The sequence below is a fragment of the Monodelphis domestica genome, chromosome 4, assembly GCF_027887165.1.
Source record: "Monodelphis domestica isolate mMonDom1 chromosome 4, mMonDom1.pri, whole genome shotgun sequence".
Lineage (NCBI taxonomy): Eukaryota > Metazoa > Chordata > Mammalia > Didelphimorphia > Didelphidae > Monodelphis > Monodelphis domestica.
The window spans coordinates 316015428-316021431 of NC_077230.1; the positions used below are offsets into that span (position 1 = coordinate 316015428).

The following is a 6004-nucleotide window of genomic DNA, read 5'->3' on the forward strand; positions in this document are numbered from 1 at the left end:
AGAACAAAACCAATAATTGCTGGACGCATTGACAGAAAGCCAGTTAGGGGGCAGTCCCCTTTGGCATGAAAGTATACATACAAATAAATGTTCAATCAACTACACCCAAAGTTCATTTTTGTGCAGCTTGTGGTCTGGAGGCTTCTTCAGGGTGGCTTCTCCAACAGTTCAGTTCTGGATTCAGAGTGGTAGCTTCTTTTTTACCTAAAATTCTTCTCAAAAGGAATTTAAACTTTGCAATTTAAATAATGATATTTTTTTTACAAAGGTCAAATTTGAACCTAGGACCTCCCATCTCTAGACCTGACTCTCAAATTCACTGAGCCACCCAGCTTCCCCCACAGGTTAACTTTTTAAAGCATTTTTCATCATGCCCTCTTAGAGTTGGCAGGTACCTTTAAAGGTACCTCCTACCCTGTGATTTTGGTTTTAGAAGATTCAAATCTTTGCCCTTTTACTTATTGTCTGCAGGAGCTTGGGTGTATCAGTTTACTAATGATCTCCAAGTTCCCTTCCAACTTCATATTCTATGATCCTGTAAGTCTGTGTTTGAACACTTCCCATGATTGAGAGCTCAATACCTCCTAAAGGGGCTCATTCATCACAGAAGTCCCACTACACATTGTACACACAGGGGTGAGCCTGTAGGGACCACATCAATGCTGCAGGATACAGGAGCTCCCCTGGCAACTGGCTACTGCCTATACATGGCTTGGTGCTGAAAGGATTTGGTACTGAGAAATGATTGAAGTAATGCTGTGATTGGCCACTAAACAAGAAGAGCTAGTGACTCAGTGACCCTTTAAAAAAGAGCAGCCATGCCTTTTGCCTTTCTCTCTCTCCCCATTTGTCAGGCATAGCAGGACTCTGAGAGCAGAAAGGTTAGGGCTGCTGCCCTTCCCTGACCCTGGCAGCACAGCACCTCCAGAGAGAAGTTGCTGATGCTTCCTGCCACCCCACCCCCCAGCTGTGACTGAAGGACTTGGTATCTCCAGATCTCTCTGACTCACAGGGTTGCCTACAAGACTAGAAATGTCCATCTTGGGATCTCTTAATAGTCACCTAGATTCAGGAGAGAAACCCAACAGAAGAGGCAGACCAGAATCAGGACTCATGATTAGGATACTTAGGCACAACTCGTGCCTCCTCCAACCTCCAGAAAGAGACAGAGTCAATGATGCTGAGTAGAGGATAGCCCGGAGTAGGGAGAGATTTGATCTAGGGAGATCAGTCAGCAAACAGTAGGTTATTGCAATAGTCCAGGCATGAGGTGATGAGGAAGTTAATTAAGCCAAAACCCATCTCCTTGTTGTAAAGCACTTAGCACAGTGCCTGGCACATAGTAAGTACTATATAAGATTAGCTACTATTACTTGCTAGTTGTTCACTAAGGAACTGATTCCAGGACATGAGGAGTTAACTCACTGCATAAGTAGGTTAGTGAAACAAGCTTTAAGGAGGGAGAAGTGTAGACTTAGCCAATATGCCTTGTGGAGAGAACCTTGCCTCCCCATCTACCTCCTTTTTGGGTCTCTTATAAGGAAAGCTCCTTGCTAACTCTCAAGTACTATATAAATGAGATCCATCATATAAGCTGTCATAAATACCTCCAATTTCAGTTAATGACAATGCCTAAAGTTTTTTAAGCCTCTTATGATGGGGGGGTTTTCTGAGCCAGGAGCTTTTTAATTTAGAACTGCTAGATTTTTCTCTACATATCCAAAAATACTTCTAGCTTCATTAATGATAACTCTTGTACCTTTTTTTAGGTCTGTCTTCTTGACAAAGAAGACAAATTGTCTTCTTGACAAAGAAAACAAGAAAGATGTGTGATGAGTAGTTCTCCTCCCCTCTGATGTTCATTAACAGAATACAACATATCTCAAGTGAAGGATCTTTTCCTTTCTCCTTCCTTACCAGATATCAATTTCCTGTAATTTGACATATAGACATCTGAGACTATGCATGTTGTTCTTGTCTTTCTTTCCTATAATTTTCTCTTGTGAATTACAGGACATTACTTTTGTTTTTCCTTCGATGAGTGTCATAGCTAATGTATTTCGTAATATCTGGCTCTACAATTTTATCTGAACATCATTTTCCCTACCCTTCTAATTTTATTTTAAAACAGTCTTGAACAGATCATCAAATCTGTGGCCAAACACATTCTTCCCAGTCCTCATGAGATACACTTCAACTTTAGCCAGAAGTTCATCTCATTTTGGAATTTTAAGCCATGATCTGGAATGCAAATCCTATTCTTTAGCACCATCTATGTAGCCAGCTGTTCGTTTTCCACATCCTTTTCCATCCACGGTCCCCAAAGTCACTTAGAAACAGTAATAAAAACCCCATCTGTGCCCCTAACACTTTTGCATGTTTGTATTTTTGAGTTCTATGGTATCTAATCTTTTTAAAATAATTTTTTAATTAACAAGAATTTCTCATTATTTTATGTTCTCTCTAAGGTTATAGGTAGGCCTACTAGTTCATCATTGAGTGAAGAGGTATGCAAAGTTTGGTAACTTTGGGGGCATAATTTCCATTTTTTTACATTTATTATACTAATCTACAGCTATACCAATAGTGTATTGCTGAATATTAGTAATAGTTCAGTTGTCTTTGACCCTAGTTGGAGCTTTCTTGGCAAAGATACTGGAGTGTTTTGCCACTTTCTTCTGCTCATTTTAAAAATGAAAAAATATGAGGCAAATAGGGTTAAGTGACTTACTCTGGATCACAGCTAGTAAGTATCTGTCTGAGGCAGATTTGAACTCATATTTTCCAGGCTCAGCACTCTATCCATCGAGCCACCTAGCTGCCATTTAATGCATTCATGTACCTGTTTTCTCATGGTCCCTACCATATTTGTCAGTTTCCTTTTTCCTGACTTGGCCAATATGGGCATGAGGTAGAACCTCAGAGTTGCTATAATTTGCATTTCTATAATTATTAGTCATTTAGAACATTATTTTTTATATACCTATAGATATCTTAGATTTTTCCCTTAAGAATTTCCTATTCATAGCTTTTGACCATTTATCAATTAGGACATGGCTTTCATCCTTACAAATTTTAATCCTGTCCTTAAACAAGTACCCCCCAAATTTATTGAAGCTTAAAACTGCACTAAGACTTTTGGGACACCCTACATATTGTGGAAGTTAGATTTGTCTTAGAGAAATTTGCTGCAAAAATTTTTTTCACTTGGTTAATTTTCTTTTCTAATCTGACCTGAATTAGTTTTTCTAGTGCAAAAATTTTTAATTTTATGTAATAAATATTGTCCATTTTATCTTCTCTGATTCTTTCTCTTGTATGGTTATAAACTGTTCCCCTATCAAAAATTCTGATAAACAATTTCACTCTTGCTCCTTTGTTTCTGATATGATATTTTATATTTGAGTCACATCCCCATTTGTAGTCTCTTAGCATAAGGTATGACTTTAAACTGCCTTTATAAGAAGGAAATTCTTCCAGTTCAGACAAATCACTGAGATAAGAGGAAAATTGAGATTGGGATTCAAGTTCTTAAGTTTTAACTAGCATAGCTAATGGTGTTTAATTCCATAAAGTCCACTGCTTTTCTGGATCCAATAAGGTCTTTGGTTTCATTTGTTCATTCAGCAAACATTTATTATGTGTTAATTAATTTCCTGTCGAATGCAAAGCTAGGCAATGGCAGACACAAATATAAAATGTAATCCCTGTCCTCAAGGATCTGTAATCTCTCAAAAAAAAGTACAACAGACTTAAAGTTTAATCTGCATTATTAATGTTTTCTCCATCACTTTCTTAAGACAATAAACCAATTAATAAATCAAGCCCAGTGTTGTAGCATTTGCTGATTTTTGAAGTTGAAATATTCCCACTGAAAGTTTCATAATTGACTCTCCAAAACAGCCAACTCTTGCACACCACTGGCTATAAGTAAAAGGGATTGTGTACAGTGATCAAACCAATTCAAGGATGAAGAATGGTTAGGAAACACATAGTGACTCAAATGTAGGTTCAGTGATCAAGGTTGTTGAGAAAGTAGTGAAAAGTGAAATCTGTGGGCCAAAGGCAAAGGTCTCCCAGTCTAACTGGTGCTAAAAGGCAGAGCTGGTGCCTCTCAAGATGCCAGTGTGGTTTAGCAAGTCCTCAGACCCAAAGCTGGACCTTTCATCAGGTGAGGAGATGATTGCCTAATAGTTTGGTGGTTGTGGAGCCTAGTAAGCAGAAGACTCCCTCACTAATAATGCCATTGTATTCTTTCAGAGTTGGACAGTGTCTTGATCATTTAGGTCATTGCAAGGACCAATGCAATTATGTCAGGATCATAAATCTTGAACTGGAAGTAACCTCATAGGATATTTCATCCAACTCTTTCATGAAGAAACTAAGGATCAGTCAGATTCAATTACTTTGCCCAAGGTCATAGGAGGAGCACATATCCAAGGTAGGATTTGAACCCTGATTTCAGAGTTATTTCAGAGTTGGGACTCTGTCCATTGTACTACCCATAAGTCCAGTACAATGTGGCATTAGCTTAGAAAGCTGATCAAACATGGATGTATCTCATTTATCTGAAATTCCCTCTGTTGATAAGTTTTATTTTTCTAACTTTCCATCTTTCCAGTAGTTGTTTCAATTGCCTCTAACTATGACTGTGGAGGGGTGCCTTAACTTAGAAGTCCGGAAAGAGTGTGTATGTCCTCTTTCCTCAAAGGCTGGCACACAAGCCTGTGAACTGGGAAAGAGAACAAAGGCTTCTAGTTTGATAAACAAAGAGTGGAGATTAAAAGGCTTGGTTTCCTCTTCTTGGGGTCAGCATATAACTATTTTTCAAAAAGATCAGAAAAACCGACCCCTTCCCTACCACGTCTGTTAGAAAGCTCAGTCTGGCCCTTGAGGGGCTGTGATTAAAACAGTTCCAAAGTGAGGCTTATTTTTAACTGACCTCCTAAATGGTGCAAGTGAGTGAGAAAGAAGCCCATTTAAATCTGACTTTTCAAATATTGTTTGGAATGAGTGATTTGGGGACTTAGAACACCCAAAGTCAGCTTACTATTGATAAAGGAGGAAGGAAAAAGGAAGACAGAGAGCCGGTGGGTGTGGTAAAATAGCAAGGTCAATGTCAAAAAGAATGATGACAGCAAAGTCTGTTCAAGCTCTCTAGATAACAGATTCAGTACTGTAATTGGTAAAACAAAAGGAAGCAACTCAGACAGCAGAGAGACATTTTATGGTAGCTCACTTTCAAGCTCTACATCTGAACTTAGAGAATTTGGGCTAATACCTTGGCCTCCAAAGGTGGGAACTCTAGTGAGCAATAAGAGCATCCTAAACATTCCTTCATTGGAGAGCAGAAAGCCTGCCTTCCACAGGAGAAGCAGCCCTTGGCTCTAGTGGTAATGAGACTCTAACAGGGTCTCTAAGCTTGCTGTGAAATGAAAACATTCCATCTCCCTTGTAGAGTGCCAGGAAAACTTCTTGCCAAAAAAAATGACCCTCCCATCTTCCATTCCCCACTGCTTCCTGCCAATTAGTAAATTATGCAGAATCCCATTGCCATTATCTCTTTTTTATTATTTATTGTTATAATTATTATTATTTTATTCTCAGATGATGGTAATGGTGATGGTAATGATGATGATGATGGTGATGATGATGACATAAACAGCTAGATGGCACAGTGCATAGCATTGGATTTGAAGTCAGAAAAAAAACAAGTCAAATCCTGCCTCAGATATTTACTAGCACTGTGACCCTGGGCAACTCATTTAACTTCTCTGAGCCTCAGTTTCCTCAACTGTAAAAATGGGAATAATAGCAGCACCTACCTCACAGGGTTATATGAGGATCAAATGAGATTATATATATATATATATATATACATATATGTATATATATATATATATATAAAGCACTTTACAAACCTTATAGCACCAAATAAATGCTAATGATTACTACTAATAGAAAAGTAGGAGACTAATTCCACAGTAGGCCAGGAGAACAAGGA

The 6004-nt window shown here is 38.4% G+C and overlaps 1 long non-coding RNA gene across 2 annotated transcripts in view; it reads left to right on the forward strand.

Moving 5' to 3' along the window:
• Positions 1-6004, forward strand: part of LOC103103358 (uncharacterized) — a 107602-nt gene that overhangs the window by 27929 nt on the left and 73669 nt on the right. For both annotated transcript variants that reach the window (XR_008911409.1, XR_468224.3), the window contains exon 2: positions 4261-4441. This is a non-coding gene — a long non-coding RNA (uncharacterized LOC103103358). The remainder of the gene's footprint in view (positions 1-4260; positions 4442-6004) is intronic.